We start from the raw sequence: 15,602 nt of genomic DNA, 5'->3' as shown, positions 1-15,602 counted from the left end.
ATGCCCACAGAAATTAAGTACAATATGCCCATGGGCATTATTATGAAATGAAAGGACCACAATGTAACTGGATCCAGTGCATTCGTTGTAGTATGTAGTGTGGATGCATGAAATATGTATCAAATTCACGTACATGTGTCCAAAGTGCAATGCAATTTCTCACAAATGTAAACAATAAAAGAAGCTATGGTAAATTCAAAATAAATGTTGATAGAAACGCTATGCTTGTCTGTACAAATGATGTTCTGTTTACGAAACAAACGTTAATAATCTTCCAGTTAATGCTGTGTATTATTTTCCTTTAAATATGTCATGTCAAGTATTACAACAATTGTTTCTTGTATTGGGCATTTTACCCCTAATGAGTGGGCATTTTACCTTGAACACGGTGTGATTTGCCCAAATTGACGTTCATCTGTTTATTTTTCTATGGTTCTTTTCTATAAGACTTACAGTAATAAAACTTATAGGTAACAATAACAAAACATGTAGCTTTCATTTGACATCCTTTTTATTGCAACACTCCTTCATTTAGCGAAGTTATAAACCGCCCCAAAAAAGTTGGGCGTATTCCCCCGAGTGACTCTATATTTTTTAAATAATTGTACAATGAGCCTTTTCGATTGTAGTAAAATCATCTTTGTTTCACATTACGTCGATTTTGATTCATAAAATCATTGTGAAGGCTTGCGTGCCAGAAATGGCGAAATAGTGTAAAAACACAGATCCGTTTATTTTCTAAAGGAGTTTTAGTAAGACTATGTCGAAAGCAAGTGAGTGGTAAATTTGGCTTGCAAAATGTGTCCGAGTGTAGAGAAATATCAATAAGCATCTACAGTCCCGTATTTTCGTAAGAAATTCGGTAACAACTCGGAAGCTGGAAACTTATGGTTTAATGTGAAATGCTGAAATGATATTTTTCTCGTTAGAGACAAAATTACGAAAAACTAAGATCCTTTAAATGTTTTAAGAGCAAGTAGGGTGTGCTTTTATCGGATATGTCGAAAAAGTGAGCATTCTCTTGCAGGCATGATTTTCCTGTAAACACAGTCCAGCAGATCTGAGCGTAGATGTTAATAGTGGTTTTTCGCTCATGTTTATGAAACTCGCAGGGATATCGCTTAGTATACTTTCTCTTTCACAAGAAGTGTTTACTATTTCAAAAGATGCCTCAAATCCGTTCTGACAAGGTATATCTATTTTCCTGCCGTGCAGCGGTCTCAAATGCAAAACAGTTTTATCACGTGCGCTTGCCGTCATCGTACATATCAATATGATCGAAAATGCGATACGCGGCATTGTTTGATACACACATCGAATACAAATTCAAGTGAGTTTCTAGTCCCGAAAAATCGGTCGTCCCTGGTTAAACAGGTGTGTGCCAAATCAAAATATTTACCTGTATGCGCAAGGTTGCCACTCATTTACGCTTACTGTGAAGTGAAATCTCGTTTATCTGGCATCAGCTGACTAATCGTGTACTTACTACAATTTCTAAGTTTATTGTTTCGTAAATTTTGTAAATTTTGCAAATGGGCGAGAATCTATCATTATTATTATTCGATTATACTATCTCAGTAGCATATACAAAGTAGTCGAATTTACTGCTAGTTGTCTAATTGAATCGAACAGAGAAGAACCAACGCTTCGAGGACAAAGATTCACTGACTCCGAGTGGTTTCGTATATCTGTCACACAAAACATTACTGGTAGGTTGGTTGGTTGCAGGAGAATAAAGATCGATGGTAACACCATTAAGCCTTGTTTCCATGTTTAATAAAACACTCAAAATGCTGACCAAGACAGTTTATTAATTGTAAAATAACAAATTGTAAACGTAATACACTACAAACGTTTGTAGCATTTTGAGTGTTTTATTACACATGGAAACAAGGCTTAATGGTGTTACCATTGGTCATTTTCCGAGGCTAACAAGGAAAATCAACGACTAGAAAGACTTGAAGAGCAACATTTATAGTGTATTATTTTACAATAAATTCTGAATTGGTCAGCATTTTTAGTGTTTTATTAAGAAAGAGGGGCGAATGGGAAAAGTTTTCTGGGTAATGCCAAGTCGTTGATGCGCACAGAGGTATGCGCTGTAATCTTCTGCGCCTGCGCTATAGAGGGAAGAATGCTGAAGGGGAGGAGTTTTACAATGCGAAATTGTTGATGCGCAGAAGCATGCACTGTATGTAACCTTCTGCGCCTGCGCAGCAAGGGGAAGATCGACGAATGAAAGCAAATGTTGATGGAATGTGAAGTTACAGATGCGCAGAAGCATTCGCTGAATAAACCGTCTGCGTCAGCGCAGCAGTAAGAAGAGTTACGAATAGAACTTTATACGCAGTGCCCAGTGGTTGACGCGTAGACATATACCTTGTAATCTTCTGCGCGTATGCAGCAAGAGGAAAAGCGACAACACCAAGGTGATGGTGTGCAGTAGCCTTCTGCGCAGAAGAGCATTAAATGGGAAGGAATTGAGTATTCCACAGCCAGGTCGAAGGTGAGGATTAAGATTCGACCTGGCCAATCGTGTAAGCAAAACAAATGCGAGTGTCCAACTTGTATTTCAACTCGTCAACAGTGGATCTCGTTAGCTTCCCCAGCAAGACATGTTGTTCCTCTTCCTAGTACTCATTTGGTCCCTGATCATATATCGACTTTCACGCCAACGAAAATGAAGCCGCCTTTGTGTTGTTGAGGGAGGAGTGCCCGTCCCCTCACCTCAGGCGGCAACTTCAAAAGTCCACACCAGAATCTCTCCCACCACCAACAGAGTCTCTTGACGCCCGACGCACGTCCGGAACTACAAACAGTCTCTCCCTTCCCCAACGAAGAGACGAGAAAAGGCTTTCCGAGTAATACACTCATTCCGTGATGACCAAATTCGATTCGTGCGTGTGTGCGTGCCGACCGACCTAAGGTTGTGAGGGTGGAGAGGTGGACGAAATCAAAAATCACTGAATCATGCTTTCGTTCGAACATTGATTTCGTTCTTACTCCGTTAGCATTTCGCATGTTACTGCTACTGTTGTGGAACAATGCAGTGCTTTACTCGAGGTTAGAATCATCTAGGGTTAGGCTGTCACGTTGCGAAAGTAAGGAAATTGATTTCACATTTTAAGGAAGGGTGAACGGTCGGGGTTGTTGGGGTCAGTACTCCCTTTCTTGGTTTAATGTTCTTGAATAAAATATAGCAATTATCTCGCTCGATTTCCCTACCCATAATTACAACCAAAATGCTTTTCCACCAACTGAACCTCACCCCTTAAGAATGTTCTGATCCTGGCTAGTATAGACATGTACAATTTGATCCTTCAAAATTATGTCCGTTTGTATTTAGTATTTTAGTTATTTCATTTACGCATTTCTTCTTTTGTTTAATCACAGCGACTTGGTTGAATGATTAACTTGTAAAACGGATGGAGGGCAGTCAAGACAATATTTGGTATATGAACCAAGACCAAGCTTATTGTCAAACAAAATTCGCTTTAATTACACTTTATGATCAGATAGATTAATCGAGACTAGATCAGATCAGTGGGATCAGAACCACTGTGCCATGTCTCAGCCATGGAAGTTCGAACCCATGATCTCTCGATTACAAGGCGACGGCGTTACCACTTCGTCATAGAGGAATCTTATTCTGGTCGCGGTGAATACTCTGAATCTCTAGACTGTTGACTACATTCCAAATATAAAATATTCACTATCCATATACAACGGTTCAGGTTTGAAGCATCCACCTGACTGACATCAAGTGGTAGAAAGGCGAAAATAAACAACCAAATAATTAAAAATATGAAACTGATACTATTTTAGTACCGACAAAAGTGTCAGTAAGAAATATATATGTAGTAGAAAAAACGTACTCAAAAAACTATTTCTAAGGAAAATGAGATGAATTTTAAAAATTTACCTGAATACAGGGTAAATAACATATATTTTAATTTGATTTTTGTTATTTAGCGTCACTTTTCTGCCACTTTTGACTAATCGCGACGATCAGGATGATATGATGGAATTGATGAAGGGACACTCACAAAGAACACAAACGCCCAGGCTGGGATTCGAACCCAAGACTCCTAACGTCGTAGCGCCACGGAGGTCGGCTTATATATATTTTTTTTGTTTGAACAGAAAATAGAAGCATAAAAGTTGGTATAAGTGTAAATGGAACTGGCTGTTCGTGGGAAGAATATGAAAATATTAATTTTAGAAAGACATAGAGAGAGAGAGAGAGAGAAAGCACTGAAACAAAATTAACTGTTTGAGAGTTTAGAATTTATACACGTGTGAACGTAGAAGACAGGTTTACTCACAACAAACACGGCTTCAACTTGTTGACATTTCTAGTTTTGACATCCACAGATGCCCCATCCCCCCCCCCCAGAAAATATGATTCTGTATTATTAGAGCGGCGCGTTCCTCTTGTGTCCAAACACGAACATGGTGAAGTTCCTGTAGCTTATGCAGACCGCTTTACGTGCGGCGGGTAGTGGGATTTCCAGGATACTTGGAGCTCAAAGCAGTGTGTGATCACGCCGCATCTTCAACCTCGGAGTTCTCCTTCCCTTCATATCAAGTCATATCAAGTCGTCGTATGAGAACCAGAGGAACGTAACTAAAAAAATGCTGTTTTCAGTTGTTTCATTAATCTCCTCTGAAAAGCTGTATTTGGAGGCAGATGGAAATATTTTAAAGAGTCATACATATTCGTAAGAGTACATCTATCCCGTAAATTTGATACATTGGAGTCACGTCCCTCTGGTTCTCACACCACAAAGTGCTAGAAGGTACTTGACTTACTGCCTGCTTTTTGTAAGGCTACGAAATGTCACTTTTAGTAACCGAACAGATAAAGGAAAGGCAAGATTTTTCACATAACACGCTGGTTACTCTCAATAACGACTCCCCCCCCTCAATTTATAGTATAATGCCTCCTTTCGCCGATCATGAGGAAGAAAAGATGATTAGTTGAAAATAATGATACTCACAAAGAACATTCCGACTCAGACCAAAATTCGAACGTGTCAAGTCCGGTAGTAAGAGCGTGAGTCGAGTACTCGACGCACTACGCTATCGAGGTAGGAAATAGTAGATGTAAAGCTCAGGAGTAGATGGTAGATGCAGGATCCAAAGAAGACCAAGAAATGGTCGAGTCGCTTTAAGAAATAATACGTTTCAACCTGGTGGTGAAAGTTTGAACTATTCTTTTTTCGTCAGCATTCGCTTCCCCATGGTTTCCATAGCCTCTATACCAAGTTTCACCGCAATCCGTTGTTTCGAACGGGCTCCAGAGGGCTCTGAGAAGGGGGACTTTAATTCTGGCCACCCTGTAGATAGCTAAAGATAAGGAAAACAGAGAAAATAAGGTAAAATTGAGATGCAGATAAGAAAACACAAAATGATGCGAGATCATTAGAGAGAGAGAGAGAGAGAAAGATGGAAACGACGTATGAATTGAGAAGGAGGAATAAGTAAATACAAAATGAATTGCTCACCGAATACGAGAATATCTCACTTATCACTTAGCTAACTTGTGTATTAACTTGTTATACAGTTAAGATGTAGCTACTTGTAGATGGATATAAACATGGATGCATTAAGAAACGAAAGGTGTACCTTTTACGCAGCTTTCACACAGTGTTACTTGACGCGTGTCGCTTGTCACTTCGGTCTGAATGCTGCCTAAAAGTAACAATAACTTCTCAAAGAACATTTAGGCAACTACGAGAACAGTTTGTAAGTCTATTTTATGTTCAGTTATAATAATCGGGGTGGACCATCTTACTAGAGAAGGTCGTTAATACTCCACTATATAAATAAAACTCGTATGAAATGATAGATACCTTGTTATTCTTACTACACACTCAAATTATTGCATTGATCAGTTAACATGGGAATGTTGTGATGTGCTGAAGAAAAGCTGCAACTAGTTAGGAAAGTCCTGTGGTATGGTACGCTTTAATCCTATCAGATACTCTTGTAATATATCCACGAGTAAATTTCACAGCTTGTGCAGCCACCATATCCGATTCAAATTCTCATTCCTAACAACCGAAAGCTATCAGTGTTGCATTCATCGTTCTTTTTTGTTCCCTTCTGAAAACAACACCCACAGACGTCAAACGCTTCTAATTTATACACGTTCTGCGTGCTTACAATTCAGTTTTTATCCCTCAAAAATCCCACGTGCGCTGTAAAGGAAAATTATGGGCGGGTGAAAACAAAAACTGCATTAGGTATGCCGGTGTGCATTATTTAAAAAAAAACAGTTAATTTAATGCAATGATACAAAATTATTCCAAGCAGAAATTTCATGGCTTGTGTAAACTCTCATTTGGAAAATTTAGGATAGCCTATTTTTTTTCTATATTACAAGAAATGCTTCACTTATTCAAATGAATGTTTTCGTGCATCTTTATGGTGTCTGCCCACGCCAAGTACCCTGTTCGACGTTGCAAATTAATATGAATGATCGCGCTTAATTAAGTGGATGATTTTGCGCAAAGTGCAATAAAAAAGTAACAGCAGACGTAAACGGCAGAAAGTTTAACAAATGAAAGCTGAATTGAAAAGGAGATGGACGGCAATTCACAGCCTAAAGTAAAAGCACGAAATTGGAAGTTTTAAGAGAGATGAAATTTTTTTTATTAAATGAAGGTTTCTTTTCCCCTCTAAAGGCCACTTTATTGACGGACCTTAATCCGAACATTCTTTACGCTGTGTTGCTTCTGTGCTGTCAAAGAATTTAGCAGTGCTGTGTCATTTCTACAGCGCAATTGACAAGCACTCAATTTAACGTTGTGTAAAATTAATTAGAAAAGTTTACACAGTTACAGTAAGAAGAATTAAAGACTAATTACACAAGGTAGTATAAAAATTGCGGCACTATTAAGTGAGGTTTGTTTACAATGCACGGGCGTAGTCGCTGGGTGGGAGGTGAGCTCTTGCCCACCGTGAAATAACCCACCCAAAAATTACGTGAGAAAGAATAAGATGCTGTATAAAGAGAAAATGAAAGAATGAGATACAGCAAGAAATAAAGAAATAGAGGTGGAAGGAAGGATATAAAGGACGAAGAAAAAAGGACAAACATCAAGAGAAAATTATAGAGAAATACAGAAAGTTTCCTCTGGAAACAGAGGAAGAGAGAGAAAGAGTAGAAGATAAAATTATGGAGAAAGGGATAGGAGGAGAAAGAGAGAGAGAAGAAAGAAAAGGAGGAAGTAGGCAAGAAATAGGCCACCATTGATCTCATTCTAACAAAATTCTCCCGCAACTCAAATGGGACAATTACGTGACTATGGCCAAATTAAAACGTTTATTAAAGATAGGGATGACATTAATTTTAATTTTTTTTCTTGAAAACAGACTAAATTATGAGCTTTATATTGCTTTCTCAGAAGTTCTCTGAAGAAACGGACCTTCCTATATTTTTGAAACTTCTTTTGTAGTCAATTGCAGCAACTCCTAACTAAACATCTCTACTTCATAACTACTTCATTCTTTGTTTAATGTAATTATCAAACTTTTCAACAAATGGCAAAATACTTAGAAGTTGTAGATTGTTCACCTTATCATATTGTTTCTTACGGCCGCAATTGTTATTCATGTAGAAGAAACAGCAAACAAAGTATAATGGTAAACGATGTGAAGGTACTCTCTGTAGCGCCTCTACAATACACATTTTTCTGATTCACCAAAAATATTTCTTCAAATTAAGATATAAACTTCCTCCGAATATAAATGTCTGTCTTTCGAAATATCTACAAATAAAGGTCAAAATAAACCTTAAAATATCATCATTTATTGTTTTTTAATGGAGTTTATATTTAGGCCAGCTCTTATGTTCCTTAAAATGCTTAACCGTGATGTATTCAATTTAACTATTTGATTTTACTAATAATCCTAGTCTCGGTCCACTTTAAGAAATAAGTCGATGTCGATAACTACACGTGACCTGTGTGAGAATTTCTATTGGTTAATTTTGATGGCAGTTGTTCGTCATGAATTTTGGGTGTAGGAATACAGCATTTACGCCAAATCTATGTCACTAAGTACAATGCAACCTTACTTAACTTGCGATAATGCGAACAAACTAAGCTAAGAATAGAAATAGGAAAAGAAATGTTTCTTTTTTTGTTGTTGTTTGTTCAACTTTGCTCTTGGAGCGGACAGAGAATTACATATTTTCCTGCTAGATGTCACTTCCTTATCAATATAATGCACATGATTATAATGTCAGTTAAATATTTTTTAGAATTGCAATTTTTAACAGTCAAATACATCGAAATTCATTTCCATGAACATGCTCTGGCTTTCTTTGTGCATTAAAAGGGAATACCTGAACTTTGCAATGTCAAATGAATACATTGTAAACATTACCATAAAATTAAAACTTAATTACCATTTGTTGGGTATCAATACGTTTGTTGTGCCATGTCTTATGAATCTTACTGTTAATTATGCTTAATGAAGGATACTTATTATTTTCACATGCAGCAATTAGAAAACATTATTAACATGTTTTGTAGATGAGGCCGCGTTTAAAGATTGCTTTATATGGTCTTTATAATTATAAATCCTAATATATCTTTTATGGAAAAGTTATGTGCACAGAGTACTAAAAATTCGCAATCAATGAAATTTATTGATAAGTGGATCACGTTCTACTGTATTATAAGAAAGGTTTTGTTGCTATATCGATTAAATGAGAACCTTGAACCATAATATATTTAATGCGTCTACTTCTTTATTGTTTATTCTAGGTACATACAGTATTCTGCTTTAAGATTTAACTACAATGTATATGGATTTCTAGAAATTAACTGGGTAATTCTCAGTCCAAATTTTAACAGATGGCATTAAAATTATTTTAAAAGTTAAGTTACTAAATATGTTAGTACCATTCCAGGAATCTTTCCCAATGATACTGCGCCGAGCTAGAGATGCTGAGTCTCCTTATAAGCCAGATTTGAAGAGAGAAAAAAGAAGCATGGCAAGACTGTAAGAGTGCTAACAAAAAGGAATATAATGGTAGAGAAAGTTCGTTTTAAATCGACAGTTATGCTCAGATGAGTTCATCGAAACTGGTCCTACAATTTAAAGTACAAACTCTTAGCGGTATTTTTCTTAAAATGTAAAATGTTAGCAGCGGGTCTCGTGAAGGTAGATAGGGTTGTATTAAATTCAGATAAAATAGTCAAAAATCCATTACATGAATAAATACATAAAGAGAATGGAAATATATAGCAGTCCAAATCTCCCCTTGAATCCTTCATGAAATTTCCAGTTATGTGGTGTAAACTAGTCAAAGGGTGAATTTTACTGACTTAACTGACCAAGATAAAAATGGTCATACACCGACTAATTCAATTGCAACCTATTGATAAATTAGAATTTTAAAAATGAAGCTCCAATATCATGATTGATTGATTGAGTTTGTGTTTTAAGTCCACTTTACGAGACTGGATCTACAGTTTAAAGCTGGATCCGAACCACTATGTGCCTCCACCAGGTATTGAACCCGGTACCTCTTGATTACAAGGCGACAACGATACCACTACGCCATCGTGGAGGCACGACGTCGAAAAAAAATTCAAAGTTCAAAATGTCGAAGTTCAAAAAATGCAATGTCGCCTCGGTCTGTTGTTCGCGCATGCACGTCGAATGTTTTGCTTTAGATTAAAGGGGTCTGTGTTGCTTATCGCTTCGGTCTGAAAGCTCCCTTAAAGCAATAGTAGCGGACTCTGGTCTCGAAAGCCATATATTACCGGAGACAGAAGTCGATACGCTGACCCCTTCTTGGCAGACCTTAGCGGCAAAGGGCTGTTGTTTCGTCTTTATCTCTAACAGATCTGTCATCTTACTGAGAAGTCACCATGGATACTACCAAATACAACAAAAAAATCGCAAATTTCAGTCACGAACACAAAAAAGTACTGGCTTTACTGACCAGGTTTAAAAAATTGAGAAAGTACAGTAGGAGATTTTATAATGAACTGACTTTGACAGGCATTACTATTTTCTACCCCTGCTAGCGTCAAGGACTAAGTCAAATCCGCTGCCGTATGGGGGGAGGAGATGTACTGCTTTCAATCAGTCGTAGCCCAGTAAGCTGATTATGAAGTTATTAGACGGTTTCCAAGGAACAAAGAAATTCATTCACCGCAGAAAAGGTGAGTTGGTACGTGGAGGAACGAGAATATCTCGTCGGGCACTCAGATTTAATTTCCTTCCGTCCCTTTATTTTTTTTTGGTCTCGTTATTTAAAGGGCTTAATATCCGTAAGCACAGCAGAAAAAACCAATGTCGCCCTTTTCCCCTCACCTCAATTTAAGAAGTAGAGCAAACACAAATCTAACAGGAAAAACCAGCTCATTTGCGTTTCTCATCTGTTCCAGATCCGATCATTCTGCTCTTTATCGTGACTACAATTAAATGTAGCATCTGCTTTATTATGAAGAGTGTTTTAGGAGTTAAAAGGCCATTAGAGGGCTTGGTATGCTAGTGGCAACGCGCTGCCCACCCCAACGCCACGCTCTGTGGATTTATTACACAAACAAATGCTATCTAGTTAATTAACCATGGTAGCGTGATGGTGTAACCGCTTACGTCGAACCAACTTTTCCGCTTATTTCCGTCATATAGTTTCACATTGTGTTTGTACTTGGAGGCGCCTTTTTCAACAATTGCGAAAACGTGTTCAGCTCTTTAATTTAAACGACACGGCTGGAAAAAATATGTTGTACGGATGACAAGATTTATTTGAAATGGATTAGGCCTTAGGTGTATTTTTGAATACTCGCATGAAGCTCATTGTGCGTGCGTGTGTGTGATATATCTTAGTCGCTTTTCTACCTCGTGTTTAATCGCAAGCCTCCCCGATGAAGTAATGTTAGCGTCGTCGCCTAGTATTCAAGAGGTCCCGGATTCGATACACGGTGGAGGCGCATAGTGGTTCAGATCCCACGTTAAACTGTGGAACCGGCGCCGATTACTCTATCTGTACACAAACAATGAAACTTATGTTTAATCGCGACGATGAGGATGGTGCTAATAGTGGACTGGTGGAATAGATGATGGGACAAACCAGGTTTCGAAACTTCTTAGCGCCTATTGTGTGTGTGTGTGTGTGTGTGCGCGGTTTTTGTGTGTGTGTGTGTGTGTGTGTGTGTGCGTGTGTGTGTGTGTGTGGTGTTTGTGTGTGTGTGTGTGTGTGTTTGTATCAAGAATTCAACATGAATTGTGAACCTCTCCGACGGGGTTGTGGTAGCGTCGTCGCCTTATAATTTTATTCGACACCCGCAGGAGGCACATAGTGCTTGGGACCTCACTCTAAAGTGTAAGTCCACACCCGATTATCCTATCTGTGCATAAACTAGACTTAAAAGCAAAACTCAAACTGAACATTTATCGTAAATAACTTATAGCAACGTGAATCAACATAAATTTCAAATCACAAACGCCTTACACTGTGTACTGGACATGGATTTCGAATGAATTTACAAGATTTATTCATACATGAATTGCTAATCACTTCAAATCCTTTGGTCTTCTGCCGTCCTCACTGTTTTCACGACTGAAATCCCCTCACACTTTCCTCTATCTGGATTTCAGCACTCTCACAGTTAAATTCAATTTTTTTTCCTTTTAAGGTTCTCAGATCAAGGTCCTGTACCGGTGTCATGACTGTAGCAAAAAAAAACTTCTCCAGAATATGTATTTTTGAAAACTCTTTTATTAAGACCGTAGCCTTCTCAAATTCATTAGAGCATACAGAGGAGACGTTAAGAAGAGCGAAGTTAAGCGTATGTACATGTTGCTAAGGCTTGAGTGGAGAGGTCCCCTGGCGAGGGATCAAAGACGCTTGCAGGATGCAAGTCTTAGGGTGACTTTAGGAGCTAATTAAAACAAAAAAAGACAGGGACAAAAAGAAGCATCCCGAAACAGAGTAGGGAAGGGAGAGATCTTAAGGATTAACTTTGTACACAGAGGGTTCGCGTCCTCAGAGGATTCCACGCCGCCTGGAGTCTTGCCCTGAACAATCTGCATCACAAAGACCTTGCCCCCCCCCCACCTCCTTACCCACCCTCAGCCAGCCGTTCTGTTTTCCCTTGACACTAATTAAAGATCCGCATGATCATTGCCTTCACGAAGAAAGCCACGATTGGATTTCTCGTTCGGTTTTGGTATTAACGCCGCAAATTATTCTTCCTCTGACTCATTCCAAGGGTACAGAACCAACCGGGCGGTGTGGCTATTATTCACGAAGCTTCCAAAACCAAATCACAGCGGCCCTTTCGTTTACACGAATGAGAAGTCAAAACTATTTTTCCAATTCTTATACTCTCTGCAACTGTATTGTATTTTGGTTCTACTGTATAGATTTACACCAACTGAACTTAATATAGTGACGCTGAAGACGAATTAGTTTAAATACATTAAGTCAAGTCAAATATGATTTTTAGATATTGTTTGTAACCAATTTTGTGGCACATTTTTAATGTTTCTTCATTTATTCACAATACGACCAGTGGCGTGCCTAAGGGGAGGGGCTCATACACCAACCGACTCCGACATACATGAAAAAAGAAAGTAAAAATGCAGGAAAAGAGGGAGGGCTGACAACTAAAAAAATATACCTATTACCTTAAACACCTTTTCGATAATCCTTGACACGCCACTGCCCGTGACAGAGATTATAAAATATTGATACTTTTATAGCAAAATGTTAATAAGTTGATTGATTAATATAATAATAATATAACATTTTAATATTTTTTCCATTCTGCTTAAATTTTAAGGGTAAGTTATATGTTTCTATTTTTTATTTTATTTTATACTGCGCGTTAAAAATAGAGGTTAATACAAATTATCATAATTGATTTGATTTCATTTATTTCATATTGGTAAATGGATGTTTTTATTTACAATAATATAACATGCGGACAGTACACTTAACGTATACTTTATATTTTCTTCGATGCCGTGCTGTGAGTTAATGGTTCTGGATTCGAAACCGGAAGTGACACATGTAGGTTTCTTTTTAATTATACCTTCATCTATTTCATAGTCATCGTATGAATCAAGTTTAAAGAAAGCGCTTAAAAAAGTAAAAAAATACTTGCTGCCACTGTTGCCTAATCATGATAATGAGAAGGAACTATGGTGAGATGAAACTGGTTACCTATTCCCATACCACGATTCGAAGCCGGAGGGTAGTACTGATCACATCATCTCCACTGTGACTGAGATGGAGAATGTCGGGCTCTACTTTCACGCCCCTGTGCACTTTCATGACACGGTGCCTTGCACAGGGGATAGCTTTACCCTTTCTGGAAGTACGTGACTCCACCTTAATGCTAACGATTAGAAGTGGACATATGTCGATCTGACTCCTCTTCAAATGAATTTAAACAAAACTGAAAACAGCATTTTTGGAGTTACGTTCCTCTGGTTCTCATACGAGGAAATGTAGAGCACCTTGATTTGCTAGTCGCTTCTTGTGCTCATAGAGGTATTACCCAGTTTTCCAGGGAAACTACCACAGATATCATCTTTATTGCCTCTTAAAAGCTACTGCCGAAAACAAGAGAAACAACGTTTCGACTTATTACGTATGCTATGATTCCACAAACCTTGTATTCAGACGTAAAATGAGGTTTCGTTTCGGAAAACAAATGCCTTTGTTAAGGCAGAAATCCATGAACAGAGCTTCCAGACTGAGAATACAAGGTTTTTCGCTTACATTGTTAGCAAACACAAAAAGGGTTTCCGTCCATCCCCTCGACACCAAAAAGAGAAAAAGAACGTGAAAAGCTGACCTCTAACAGGAACGGTTTTTTTTCAGTGCCTAAATCTCACAAAGCACTGTTACGTTCTGTCCTCTCTTCATACATGTGGTCTGCGAAGCTTATTTCGACCAAAAAACAAAAAAAAACTCGCTTTCTGTGAAAATTACCTTTGTTTCAACACTCAAAGAGAAGGTGGAAAAAAAACTGAATTGAAACGGTGTAAGAAGTATTCATAATCAAAGCAGACTTACAGGTAAGTACTGAAGACAAACTTTGTGTATGTTGATTGTATCACTTCGTTTTCCTCGTGTTTGAAAGAATTTCTTATAATATTGCAAAACTCAAATGAAAACCTCAAAGTTTAATAAAAAATGTAGGGCATTTCAAATTTACGTACATGAGGTATCAAATGTTATTTACAAAACGACCTCAAGGCTGCAACACTAATCAAGTTAGCTTCAAAACGCCATTTCTGTAATTTTAAAGATGGCGCCAACTATACACACTTGCACCAGTGAAGAGGAGTGGTTTATTCTCCTCTGTCAGCCTAATACTTACAGAAAGTTCTCGGCAAATGAAAATTCAATATCTCTGTACATGCTTACCACACCAGCAAGTTTACTAATGGATGAGAAAGTTCGGCAATGGAATCAGTTCACAGGCAGATGGATGGTAAGGTCTTCGCGGTGGCGTCATAGGTAACTGCACGTGGACTCCAAAGACTTATTTTACTGTGCACAAAGTGGACTTAAAACACGAATTCAATCAATCAATCAATCCAAAGACTTATTATTCTCACGGTATACAGGCAGTAACTCAAAGTTAAAAATATATGCAGACCAGCAATAGGTCTGTGCGAATATCAGCAAACGTGTGCAACCCTACATACAGAAACTTATCAGATAAGATACAAAAACAAATTAAGGTTTTCAATATCCCTTGTATGCGACTGAAATAAAGATTTGGAAAGATTGTTTTGAATTTTTTCAGGTTCTTTCCGAAGCTCAGTGTCTATATACTATTTTGACATATAAGAAGGTTGCATCACTATCTGTGTGTTTACATGCTCTCAAGAATTCAAAACGATAAGAAATACTCATAATCAAAACAGACTTACAGGTAAGTACTGAAGACAAAGTGTGTAAATTTTGTTTATATCACATCGTTTTTCTACCTTTTTAGGTTAGTGTGAATGATTGTTATATTAACTCGAACTCGGATCCTTCAGTAGTGAGTTTAAATGCGCTGATCTGCCGATACTGTAAATAAGCTACTTTATAATTTTCATGTACTACGTACTCCACACGGGTAAAACAGCGAAATAAATAAAATAAGATAAGGTTTCAGGCCTGGCTCGGTAGATGAATTGGTAGAGAAGTCCGGATTAGAGTCATGCTCTTTCCACTTCAATTTGCAAGTAGTCTGTTTTATGTTTGTATGTTTCTAACTGACGATTCAACACACTCGATCACCGAGACGGAAAATTAATGCACGGAATACAATGTAACGATAATCTTAGGAATAAGCACAAAACAACTACAGAACGCAAAAATATGGAATGTTATTCTGAATTCTAGAATAAGAGGAAAATAAATTAAATCGAAAGTAAATAAGGTGAAAGTAATATCAAACACCGTAATAAGAATGAAGTAGATATTCGCGTAGAGGTTTATTCTGAACATGAGAATGAACACAGAGAATAACCACGAAACAATCCAGCCCTAAATAACAGCCAGAAAGAAAATACACGAAAAATATTGAGTTTTTGTTTCAAGTAATCTTTATGTACCGATACCC

Source organism: Lepisma saccharinum, chromosome 5, assembly GCF_977018435.1.
Source record: "Lepisma saccharinum chromosome 5, izLepSacc3.1, whole genome shotgun sequence".
In the NCBI taxonomy this organism is placed as follows: Eukaryota; Metazoa; Arthropoda; class Insecta; order Zygentoma; family Lepismatidae; genus Lepisma; species Lepisma saccharinum.
Note: the sequence above shows the minus strand (reverse complement) of the source record.